Below are 14,168 nucleotides of genomic sequence, written 5' to 3' on the forward strand. Positions count from 1 at the left end.
AGGCCTAGTCTAGGCCTACTGGAAAACGCTGGCAAGCAAGCTGCTGACAGATATTACAGGTATTATAACTTCAACAGATATTTTCTTCCCTAGGCTAGTCCAGCAACACACGCTGGAAAGATGCAAACAGATCAACTTAACATGTAGGCCTACAGTATTTCCTCCTGATTGCGAAAACGTTTGTTTTCTTTTTCTGTCAGTCCGTGGTTCCTTCATAAATTGCGCAGCAAATTATCAGACGAGTGACCGAAGCACTGCGCATAATAATACATACTGTATTATTACCGTTTTCACACCTTTAACCACACCCGTGAAAAACATCTTCACTCTGCAACTGCACTTCCTCCCGTAGCCTTATACAATTGCGTTTTAAATACACGAAACTGGATGGAGACATTTCACTCACTCACTTGCTGGCGGTCCCATACAATTTAAGACTTGAATTTAAGCTTGTCTGATTTCAATTGTCATTTCCAAGTGTGAGCTTGTATCTCTTCAGTGATAATTTAACTGAACCTAAATGTTGCATAAAAGGTATTTTTTCATGGGAGTCCTACCTCATCATCTGACACCACTCTTCTTTTTTTTCTTTTTTTGTCAGGGGGTCCCCCTGAGGTATCCTATAGACAGATAGTTCAGCAGTATGACATTAAGGTTCATTATGATTAAAAATAAAATAGCTAATGTAGACTAGATGTTGAGCATAGAAGCATTTGAAAGCAACAGTATTATCAAATCCTGCGAATTACATTGAGACATCCCTAAGGTATCCTATAGACAAGCAGATAACATGAAGGTTCATTATCACTAGCTTAACTGTTGCATAATGCTAAGCATACACTTCGGTGATGGGTATCTGTCATGGGAGTCCTACCTCATCGTCTGACACCCCTTTTTCATCAGGTCTCTCTGAGGTATCCTATAGACAGATATATCAGTAAACTGGCATGAACTGACATGAATGTTCATTCAATTTTAAATGATGTCAAGCCCATACATTTTTGTCACATTCAGCAATCATCTCCTCATGACTGTTCATGTTCAAGCTGCTCATTCTGTTATTACATTGTAAAAAAAATTTTTTTTACCAAATTCGGTGACTTATTACCACAAAGGGGATTTTTTTTCTTTCTTATCATTTTCTTCTTGAGAAGAATTGTGGTTTTCTTCATAGCCTACAAATCAAAAGAATGTGAACGACCAGTGTCATATTTCTATGTCAGAATGGGATTTTAACTTGATGTTACAGCTTTTTTTCTGAATACTTAAAGCTGATGATAGTGCTGGGCGGTATGACCAAAAATCTATATCACGGTATTTTTCGAAATTCTAACGGTTTCACAGTATTTTTTTTTTATTATGCCTAATCAGGTGTTCAGCATTTTTTACTGGTCGAGAAAGGAATTACTGCAGTAGATTGACTGACTTAGGATAGTCATGATGAGTGAATATTGTAGAATAACTCCACACTTGTATTAATAGCCTACAGGTTTGCATGGCCCCAGAAAATGATGCGCCAAGGAGCCACCCATGATTCTAATGAAAGCAGAAAGCTTTCTCAGAAAGCATAGACAATTTCTAAATATAGAACTTTTACTGTGCAAATTTCACAAACATCTTTTATAAAAACAATACAAAAAGTATAGCCTAGTGCAACTTAGAAATAATTATAGGCCTACGTTTCAAGTTCAAGCCAAAGTAGCCTACATTACACAGTATTCAAGTAAATCTAAAAGGTAATATAAAACAAGTGTGACTTAGTTGAGACAATTTGCATTAATATGGGCTTTGACTACTTTGAAAATAAAACCTATCTGCTAATATTCTTCCTCTGTCAAAAAAGGCCTACAGTAGGTCCCATTTAGAAGTGGCCACTTCATTCGCGCTTTCCATGACTCACGTAGCTGCGTGAAATGTATTACAACTTTTCGCCAAGAGGTGGCAGCTTAAGCCGGTAAACAGGGCAACGCACTGCATTTATTACAGTAAGGCGTTGCAAGCGGCAATGTGATTGATACTGTGTAAGCCATTGGAATAGCTCTGAAACTGGGGGGCGAACACGTCACAGAGGGGACGCCAGAGCCTTGGATATCTCACTAACAAAATAAAACAATATTTCTGTGTGAGCCGGTGTTGCACCAAATTCTGTGGCCTGTCAAATTTTGTGACTCTAGAGGGCGCTGTTTTATTGTGTTGTCTATGAATGTACTGGGCTTTGAAACATGGAACATTGACCGGGTGTGGGTGTATTACTTTACAGGCCTGCCTGTGTATCTTCGTTCTCTATACTATCTCTATAGAGTAGAGCTAAAGCCTACCCCTCACCACTCCTGTGAACAGGTGGACTTCAGCAGGACAGGTCACATATTTTGATAGGCTACTGTCATATTATGTCACTGTAACTGCTTTGGAGGTCACAAACTGCCTCCTTAAGTTTGTATATCAGTTTGAGGTGCCAAAAAGGATATAATTAACAGACAATGGCAACGAGTTTGTCAATAATGTAAGTAAAGTGTTTGCTCATGTAAATGGCAATATACTGTACAATATCAGTCAATTTCTGCAATTACAGTGACATAATTTGACAGTAGCCTATCAAAATATGTGACCTGTCCTGCTGATGTCCACCTGTTCACAGGGGTAGGCTTTAGCTTTACTCTGAAGTAATACACCCACACCCGGTCAATGTTCCATGTTTCAAAGATTTAGATAGTTTATTAGAAGAGTTACACACATAACAGAATTGCCTCGTCTCTGTGTCAGTACAGCTCAGTACATTCATAGACAGCGCAATAAAACAGCGTCCACTATAGTCACAAAATTCGACAGGTCACAGAATTTGGTGCAAAACCTGTTGACCGCCCAGCACTAGCTGATGATACAAAAGGCAACTTTCTGAGCAATGTTATGGTATTTGGCAGACGCCTTTGTCCAAAGCGACATACAAATACAAAAACATAAGCGCTTAATGACCTAAGTGCATGTTGAACAGATATGCCTTAGAGCCCTCTTAAAAGACCCCAAACTATTACAGGAATGGAGAGCCCTGACCAACTGGTAACAGTACTGGGTACTGGTAACAGTAATTTCACTAACCACCCCACTATTAACAGTTTGTCCATAAGAGAACCCTTCAAACTACTGACATACCTCTGATTGTTGGTGAGCAGCACTTATGACCTCCATCATTTTTTGGTCTCCATCCTTTTCATGTCTCTTCATTGCCTGAAGAGCAGAGATGTAGAGTAATAAAGTAGCTATACTTTAGTACAATACTGAAGTATGAATGGGGAGTATCTGTACTTTACTTGAGTTTTTAAAAGACAATTTGAAGACAAATATCTGTACTTCTACTCAAGTGTGGGTTTTGCATACAGTACTTTATACAACTCTGCTAAGGATATTGAATTGGCTGAAGACTACATAGGGATAAGGTTATGTCATGGAAATACAAAATGCAAATCTGCAAATTAAATGGGTTATTACAACATCCCTGCGATTCAAAGGCCTACTTTCTTAGTGGCTTTGACCTCCACTGCCACTTTCTTGGTCACGTTATGTCCTGGCGAAGTCTCTTCCCTAATCTTTGGGACAGGGGCTCTTTTGTTTTCCAGACGCTCCCTCAGCAGATTTTCTTCATCTGAAATACAGCACATTTGACTAACTTTACAAATTAAGGCAGAAGGAAAACATCACCAACAGCTGATTGACTTAAGGTACTGGAACAACAGACTGCATATTGTGCCAGTAGGTTAAACTGGCACGCGCTATAACGTTAGGCTAAATGAACTTGTCTTTCTTCAACAAAACAAGCAAGGTGAGTAACGTTAACACGAAAGTTAACTTGACATTATGGTCATATTTCTAAGTAAATGGTCTAATTGTTATGTGTCATTTTCTATAAAGTATCTTTGAAGTGTTGTAGCTAGTGACTGGTGTTAGACTGTTTAATCCTAAATTACAGTAAAAGTTTTAATTGCGCCACTGTCAAGTAACATTAACTTATCAATGCTAACGTTAATGGCAACTAACGTTAGCTAGCTAGCTAGCTGGCATCTATCTTATAATTTTCTAGCCTACGAACAGATCTAATATCTTAAGACTCTATTGGGGTTAAGGTAGAAGCTAAGCAGTTAATGACAGCTTTAGAGTAATTTACTTACCAGAAATGAGCAATACTTGGCCTTGGTAGTAGGCACCGTCGCCCGCCCATAAAATCCAGTATGTTTTTTTTTTAAAGTCTGTATCTTCAGGTTTAAAGTTTCTCACGTTTGAAGTGGGCACAATAGCCCGATGATTGTCGGCCAGATATCTCACTAATGCAAACATTTAACTTAACTTTCAGCAGTATATTTCATAGAAATATATTTATGTTTAAACTCTCGCATTCAACTGGAACATTCAACTCGACAACTAACGTTAGCTTCTAGCCTGACTGTCTGAAAAGACGTTAAAGACGTTAGAGGCTGCCTCATAAACGGACCGCTGGCATATGCGCAGTTGGTACAAACAAAGGTTCAAGAGCGCTACGTTCCGCTCTAGAATCGTTGGTCTCGTCCAAACCAGAGTAACATGCAACGCAGACCAGCAGCTGGTGGCAGAAACCTTGGTTCTGGCTAATGGTTCTGGCCTATTGATATCGGGGTGTGGTCCATACAATGATCACTGTAGAGATTATGATTATTGTTTGGTTACTTATCAGATGCCTTTATCCCAATCCACTAGGGTCTATTATAATAACATAAGGATTTATTTGTCACATATATTAGATACTTTATTGAACATAGTGAATTGGCATATATGCCTACTATAAATAATAATAATGATAATAATAATAATAATAATAATAATAATAAGTGGCTAAGTGAAATAGACTGTAGGTCCTACAAGACTTTTGATGTGAACGTGTTTCATTCTGTGACTTCTCAATGGACATTTGTGTCATTAGTCCACATTCATTCATTTTATAATGTATTTATTATTACAGTTTAGCTATGGCAACAAGGAGAAGACAATATAAGAGATTCCTAGAGCCACATACCCCTTCTTCAATTCCACGTAATTCTAAGTGGCGACGGCGGGAGCACTCTACAAAAGATGGGTGGCCTGATGAGAACACAAGCGTTGATGATGCTGCCTCTGTGGTAAGTTTTTGACTGATTGTTTACTTGCATGACCTGTGAGTCATTAACTGCACACAATTTGCATAGAAGTTATTCAATACTGTAAAAATACCCACAGGGTGAAAGCACATACAGATAGATAGATAGATAGATAGAGATAGATAGATAGATAGATAGATAGATAGATAGAGATAGATAGATTACTTTATTCATCCTCAGAGGGAAATTATGGTGTTACAGCAGCAATTAATAATATGTAAGGGATAATGTATTGTCCGCCGGTAATTATCAGAAAATAAGTCCCGACAGGGAGAACAGAACCCCGACGCGCAGCGGAGGGGTTTTGCTTTGACCTGAAGGGACTTATTTACTGATAATTATTCATGTGAATTCATGTGAATGGAACTTTCTGCAGCACTCTGAATTTCCTAATTCACTGCCCAAATACTTACCTAACTGTACTGTGTAACACACACACACACACACACACAACCCTCATGTAATTCTCCACAATGTGTATTTGTTCCAAACTGTAGAAATTTACAAATTGGAGTTATTTCAATTTTTACAACTTTCCCTTGACAGGAACATGGCGAAAACCCCTGGCCCGATGAAGACCCGGATCTTAATGATGTCGGATCTGAGGTAAGCGTTGTGCCAGGGAAGGTTCTGCAGAATCTAACATTATCCATGTCATTGGAGTTATTTCAATTTTTACAACTTTCCCTTGACAGGAACATGGCGAAAACCCCTGGCCCGATGAAGACCCGGATCTTAATGATGTCGGATCTGAGGTAGGCGTTGTGCCAGGGAAGGTTCTGCAGAATCTGACATTATCCATGTCATTGGAGTTATTTACATTTTTACAACTTTCCCTTGACAGGAACATGGCGAAAACCCCTGGCCCGATGAAGACCTAGATCTTAATGATGTCGGATCTGAGGTAGGCGTTGTGCAAGGGAAGGTTCTGCAGAATCTGACATTATCCATGTCATTGGAGTTATTTCAATTTTTACAACTTTCCCTTGACAAGGAATGTACTGTTATGTAATGTAATGTAATGTCTGTACTTCAATGTAATGTTTTTCTAAGTCTGTAATCTGCTTTAAATAAAAATGTCTGCTACATGACTAAGGGTCCTACCTTGGCGATCTATTGACTGAAAGCGGTTAAAATCAAATACGTAGCCTGAAAAAAACACTTAACCCAATAACGTTCAAATGACAATATGCCCTAAATATGACTGTAATGTAGGCAAAATTTATATGGATAAAACCATCTGCTAAATTATGAGCTTTTTTCTTCCATTCTATTCCAATCTATCTTCTTGTTTAGGCTAATGACAATAGTAGTAGCAGTGACAGTGAAGATACTTCATCTGAAGGATCAGAAAATGAGGAAAGATCAGGATGCTGGAGTGATCCATTTAACATCTTTGGAAGTATCCCAAATATGAGCCAACCACTGTGTACTTTTGTCAATGTAACAAAGGCTGAAGCTCTCCTGCTGGTTCTGTCATTTGCCATGAGGCATTGTCTCAGTGGAGTTGCAATTGTTGACCTTTTACAGCTAATTAATGTTTTGTTTGGTATGGATGTCCTGGGGAGTTCCAAACATTTATTCCAAAAGGTGTTTGGTAAAACTTCAGAGACACTTAAATTCCATTTCTATTGTAGTTTTTGTAAGTCATACATAGGTATGCAAAGCTCTAGTGATGTGACAGAGAAGGAATGCCCTCAGTGCCACGGTATATGTAAGACACAAGACCTTAAACAAAACAATTTCTTTATTACAATTCCCCTTGCTCCGCAAATCCAGTGCATCCTTGAGAAATTAGATGGTACAGATATTTTCAACTACAGAAAAAACAGACACGCCAATGATTCTATTTCAGACATTTTAGATGGTGACCTATACCAAAAATTATCAGGCCCTGGAGAAATCTTAAATGATGATCATAACTTTTCTTACATCTTCAACAGTGATGGAAGCCCAGTTTTCAAATCCTCCCCCTTTTCAATTTGGCCAATCCACTGTATGTTAAATGAGCTACCCCCTAAAGAGAGAGGAAAACATATGGCGCTAGCTGGTCTGTGGTTTGGGAAGGGACACCCCAAAATGAGCAGTTTCCTCCACCATTTTGTTGAGGATGCAAAAATGCTAGCTGAAAGAGGGGTTAGGTGGATGACCAAATCTCACAATTGGGTTGTTTCTAAATTAATAGGTTTATGCTGTGTTGTTGACTCTGTGGCAAGACCCACAATGCAAAATACAACACAGTTCAATGGGTATTTTGGCTGCAGTTGGTGCTACCATCCAGGCCAGTTGGTGTCAGGGCAAGTAAAATACCCTGTGACACAATTTGAATACCCTGACAGAAGTAGCAGAGATATGGTGAGGCATATGGAAAAAGCCCTTAAAGATGGGGTCACCTATAAGGGTGTAAAAGGGCCATCTCCTCTTATAAACCTGCCTTATTTTGATATTGTCTGGGGTTTCATACCAGATTATATGCACTCTGTACTTCTTGGTGTGACAAGACAGCTGACAGAACTCTGGCTTTCCTCTTCTGGGAGAGCATTTTACATTGGTGCTCCAAATGCATTGCAAACAATTGACTCAAGACTTCTAGGCATTCGCCCTCCTAGAAATATTTCACGTTTACCCAGATCAGTTAAAGAGCGCAGATTTTGGAAAGCTTCTGAGTGGCGTTCTTGGCTGTTATTTTACTCTTTACCCTGTTTAAATTCAATTCTCCCCTCAAAATTCCTCAATCATTTTGCTAAACTGGTCAAAGCTGTGTACCTCTTGCTAAAATCAAATATTTATCCAAGAGAAGTAAATGCCGCAGACATGCTTTTACTTGAATTTGTGTGTGGGGTTCAGGAGCATTACAGTGAAGAGCAAATGACTTCAAATGTACATTCACTACTTCATCTTGCCAAAAGTGTAAAGCTTTGGGGACCTCTTTGGGCCCACAGTGCTTTTGTTTTTGAATCTGCAAATGGGGAAATTTTGAAGCTAGTGAAGGGAACGCGAGGTGTAGCCACACAAATAATTGACAAATTTGTGCTGCGTAACACACTTGTCATATTTTCTAAAATTCACACCATCAAAGATGACATTCTTACATACTGTCTAGAGCTAACATCTTGTCCGAGATTAAAAGTGGCAGAAGAGCATTATGGAACAACAGTTTTGGGAGAGGGACATCCATATGAACTTAGCTCTGAGGAGAGGGAGTTGTTTTCCAGGAGTGGTAGGCAGCTAACAACAGTCTCAGTCTACAGCAGAGCCACCTACAAAGGTGAAAGGCTTGACAGCATAGATTATAAAAGATGCTTAAAAACTAAAAATTCTGTAATAGAGTTGCCTGAGGGAAAATTTGGAGAAATAACTCAAATTTGTGTGCACAACTCTGAAATTATGTTTATTGTAAAGCTTTTCAAGGTTGATCACAAGAAATCTATTGCAAGCACCCCTCATATAACATGTGTCCATAATACAGAGCAAAAATGTGTTTTGGTCCCGAGTGAGATTGTTAGTAAGTGTATGCTTGTTGACCTTGGGGAAAAAATTTACATCTGCACATTCCCCAATACCTATGAAAAAGACTGATGTTAAACTTCCAAAATAAACAAAATAAAACAAAGTTGTTGTTATTTGTTGAACTGTTAAACTTCCAAAATAATCTATCTATTATAGGCCTATGTAGCCAGAGGCGGACAGAGTACACAGCTTCATTACTTGAGTAAAAATACAGATACCCTTTGCTAAATTTTACTCAAGTACAAGTAAAAGTACAACAGTCAGATCTCTACTTAATTTAAAGTACTGAAATACTTGTTTTTAAAAGTACTTGAGTACCAAGAGTACAGGAGTAGCCTACATTTTCTAAATATTGCATTACTAGTGCCACAGTGCTTACATTTATGTACAGAAACGTCCTACATGGAGTTATGAAAAATACTAGGGCTGTCAAAATAACTGATTCATTTTGATTAATTAATTTTAACGCAGATTAATCGATTCCGTATGACCTTTGACCCCGAGCTGTTGTAGTCAGTAACCATTAGACTGTAAAAAGAAGGAGAGAAGAAAATGTGCTGTCTAGATCATTGATTGGAACATTTACTTTTAAAAAACGTCCTGAAGGTGTTGATTAAAATAAAGTCCTCTGCGATGTCTGCAGCAAGGAATTTGCATATCACCGGAGTTCATCAACTCTAAAGTCGCACATCAATGCAAAGAAATAGACATTGAGGGGAGTGTTCATTCAGGGTTCATCCCGGGGACACAATGAAAATAAATGAACACTCCCCTCAATGTCTATTTCTTTGCTAGGTTATATCTGTGGCCTGAAATACCTTGTATTTAAATTTATTTCCTCAGCATATTAGGTCATATCATAGATTATTATGTCCATTATTAAAATAATAATAAAAGAGTTTTTGAACTTTAATGTCACTAATGCTGATTATTCAATGATTAATTAGTTAATACCTTGGAGAATGTAAAAGGAATTGAAAGTAAAATCAAGTCATTTTCATCTTTTTACCATGTTGCCAGGGATGAGCAGTATTTCTAATACATGTATTTAAAATACTATTTTGTAATTGAAACACTTGAAGGGAAAACTATCATTAACTTTTTCAGAAAATTGAAATAGTCTGGCGAGGTGGGGCCACAGGTTGGCACATTCCCGGGATGGACCTTTTGCGTCTTCATCCATTGTTTCATCCATGGTTTCGTCTCTTATCTAAATCTGACCATGGAGTTGACTGAAGGTGATTGCTGATAGGCTGTCCCAATCAGTGGCGCCTGCACAATCCAATCACGTTTGAGAGGGAAACAACAAATTGAGGGTTTCCGAGATTTTTCTTTTTTCCTTTTTTTGTACAAGTAGTAACGGGTACTCACAGTTATGGATAGAAATGTGGTGGAGTAAAGAGTATAATATTTGCCTCTTAAATGTACTTGAGTAGTCATGAGTACTCCCCAAAAATGATACTCGAGTAAAGTACAGATCCCTCAAAATTGTACTCAAGTACTGTAATAATAATAATAATATAATACAATTTATTTATATAGCACTTTTCAAGCACAAAGCACAAAGTGCTCTACAGACAAACAAACAAACAAAACAAAGCAAAAAACAAAACAATAGTAATGATAACAACAATAATAATAATAGTAATAATAATAATAATAATAAAAATGATAAAATAGTAAACTACCAAACTACAAACACAAACTTAACTAAATATATATAAAAAAGAAAATAGAAAAGGTATACAGTATAGTACCCAAGACAAAATAAACAAACAGAAATGATAATAATGATAATAAATTAGCAGAGACATGAGTGGAATCATTCACTATTTAAGGAAAGCTATTTTATATAAGTGGGTCTTTAGACTAGATTTGAAAACAGCCACAGATGGTGCAGATTTGATGTTATAAGGGAGGCTGTTCCAAAGCTTGGGTGCTCTAACTGCAAATGATCGGTCACCCCTAGTTGAAAGTTTACTTTCTGGAACAAAATTTGATTTTGGAAATGTTTCTCAGTTGATAACAGGACTGCACAAGGAGTTTTACATGTTGGTCAAATTTTAAATTTGTATCAAATAAAACCCCTAAGTTTCTAGAAGTAGTCTTGTTATTTGAGGCTAAATTTCCAAGAAAAGTCTTAGCTTGATTATAGACTTTGTCAGGGCCAATGAAAAGGACTTCTGTTTTGTCAGAGTTAAGCTGTAGGAAATTCTGAGACAAGTTCTGTACTCAAGTAAATGTACTCCGTTACTGTCCGGCTCTGTATGTAGCATAAAGGCCATTTGTTTTCAGATAGATTAAAATACTCTTGAATTGATTAATTAATCCAATGTGGTTTTAGGCCCTGCTAGACCAGTTGAGACCACTTGTTTAACCAGTTGAGACCAATATTCATTTAAACTGGCAGACACCAGTTACATCCTATTGGTTTCAACTGGATGGTACTGGTGAGCCACCCCTGCCCAATAGCTCTATTGGTTCTAATGGGTTTAAAATGGTTTTAACTGGTGTTACTTACTGGGCAAACCAGTACAAAATCAAAAAAACAGTTGGAACCAATACAGACCATTTCAGACCAGTTCACACCAGTAGACTACCTACTGGATTTTCTACTGGAATTTCCACTAGGGAAAACATGGTAATTTTGAGTTTTACAGACAACTCAGTTTTCCAATGAGCAGCAATACTGTGTGTGCTCATGCAGGAGGTCTGCGCATTTGATATCGACAATCTGGAGACGGTGCTTTTGTCTTCAGCAACAGATTGGTTGACAAGAGGTTGCGATATGGTGAGGGACAGGTCGTGTTGCGCTATGAAAGAACATGTAGCCTACTTTCTAAAAACGGTCAGCCATAGATTAACGTAGCCTACCTCTGTCGTGGTGGCTAGTTGCACCAGGTAGGGAAGATGTCCTGAAGTGCACGAACGTTAACCTTATGGCGGTCTTCTGATTGGTGGCGTGCTAAAACGTTTTCCTATTGCATCCATAAACAATTTTCTTGCAGCGAACCGCGCAAAAGCAAACCCCTGGCACTTTAACTTCTTTACACCATGTTTCCATTCTCCCCCGTTTCCAACAACTGCCCATCTCCATTTATTTTTTAACTTTTGACACCTGTCTTCCTTTAGCAACAACGCACCCATGACAGCCATGGCCTTGCCAAATAGACGCACACAAATCATGACGCTAATATGCGAGGTTCTGGTAGGCCTACTGTTTATGGTTTTGTGCTACAAATTAATAGTATTTTATAGCAAAGTTTTAAGTTGACTATTTTAATTGTATGGTTATTTTTTGTCAACATACACTAACAACCTACTGTCGTTAAAAGTGAGGCCTAAGCAAAATAGGCTACAAGGCTGTCTGTGCGTCACAAACAGACTGACCCCCTTTCAACAGTTCGCGATGATGACAGTGATATTTTTTTTTTTATGCTAACACGCTCAGTCAAAACCTTCCGTCGCAAATTGTGAAAAACATTGTTGTACATGTCATAACAGACGGGATAATAAATTGCATAGGCTACGGTTTATATTGCGTCGCTTTACACATAATGTTATTTGCATTGATTAAAAACTGTAACAATAATAGTAGCCTACATCGGGTGGCATAGAAGGCTATCTGTTCAAGTCATAGGTGACACCCAAAATGAATGACCTCCCCTGACAAGAGTTCGCGATAGTAAGAAATTGTCTACATTGATGCACGGAAAGAACACAGCCTACGCTTCTTCTCCGAATTCGCACATAGCCTAGAGCTCACAATATCATATCCAAAAAAGTTAAACGGATTGGCCAACCTAATCAGCTGTCTCTAATGTAATCCATCTCACTATAATCCAACTTTTAGACCGTTATAGTCCTCCATACGTGTTCTTTGGAAAAGCAAAGGTGATAGTCCCCTCCCCCCCTCCTATTTATTTTCTCATCGGATCTGCATCGATCTCAAATATGACATTTCTAAAATCAAATTGACGGAAATCCGTCCTATGACGGAGAACTTTAATCCTTGTGGGCACTGAACTCTGGGAGATATTTGATGGTTCACTGTTATGTTTCATGCAGTTGAAAAAGTGTCGGGATTTCCACCGCTGTTTATTGCGAGACAAGGCAGCCATTCATTGAATAGGGGTTGTGCTGTAATAGAAACCTTTTTGCGTAGCCAAGTAGCCTAAATTGAGTTATTTAATTAAGCTTGAGAACGTGTGTTGGAGACCCATGATAGGAAAACGACTTTATTAATCCAACCAACAATATAATAAAATATTAAGAAGAGGTGTTATTTCATTGACTTAAATCGAAGCAATGTCTTCTAGTGCTGGTGGACTGATGGCAATTGCTGGTATAGGCAAATATGGGAACCTGCCTTTATTTGTCCGGCCAGGGCTCGAATTAGGCTACGTGGGAGCAACAAAGTCAAAAACCTGAGGGGGTCTCTCATATCTGAAGGTGTCTGGCATTGTAATTTAATCTTAAACAACCGCTCATTATCCATCCCTGTGCGATCTCTTACCATTAAAGACGTTAGCCTAAATTAAAATATAGGCTACTACGGGACGTAGACCTACGCTCTTGAACGCAGTATGACACTTCACCACCACACCACTAGACTATATGAGCAAACCGTATCGATTTGACAGCACTCGCAAATCTGAAGTCACCCTGCTTTGATGTGAGTGTTTTGTCTATTTGCATAGGCGTTCATTGGGCTAGCCTACGTGTGCTGAAAAGTCCTGTTTGCTGTTGAACTTGCGCTTTACCTATTCTATGTTGATTGACAAAGCCATACATTATGGCCCATAATGCAGCCTACAATTGATTGTGTTGTCTGATGATCTAGCTATCCTCTGCCATTCAGAGCTCCGGAAAGTTCCCAGCTATTTTGAAACACCTGTTAGCAATCTCTGATGTCGGAATATTCAATGGCTACCCGACAATATCTCAGTGCAAACTCCAAAATTGTTCGTCTATTAATTTTCCACGGTTCAACACATTAGCTTACTAGAACATAGTTTGGCTGGCTTTATTCATTTCTGCCAGTTAGTGCTTTTTCCCCTGTGTATAAGTTACACTAGGCCTACATGCATTATTGTGTTTGACACTGAGGATAGCCTATCTGAGACGGTGGTCTGGTTTAAATGAGTTACGTTGTGAAATTGAGAATGGCACAGACTAAATCGTTTAGTCTATTTCTTTGTATTGTGAAATTGAAATGAGATATGGACTATTATAATCAATAATATGTTGAAATTAATTAAAAGTAATCAATTTCTATGAAAAATCTGTCTGTTGTATGCGTGTGTCAAGGTAAAGCCTAGGCCTACCGTGCGCATATACTGTAGCTACTGCGCAAAAGCGCCACTTGCGCCTAGGCTATTTCATTGTATCGCCTTGTTAGTCTATGCGCGGGGTGTGTCAACTTTTTATGAGATAGAGAGACCCCCTTAAAGACAAAAAGATAATTCGAGCCCTGTGTCCGGCTATAAATGGAAT

The sequence above is a fragment of the Alosa pseudoharengus genome, unplaced genomic scaffold (assembly GCF_046254945.1).
Source record: "Alosa pseudoharengus isolate Yale_2024_CS ecotype anadromous, Long Island Sound unplaced genomic scaffold, YU_APseudo_1.1 YU_APseudo_1.1_scf_12, whole genome shotgun sequence".
NCBI classification, from domain to species: Eukaryota; Metazoa; Chordata; class Actinopteri; order Clupeiformes; family Clupeidae; genus Alosa; species Alosa pseudoharengus.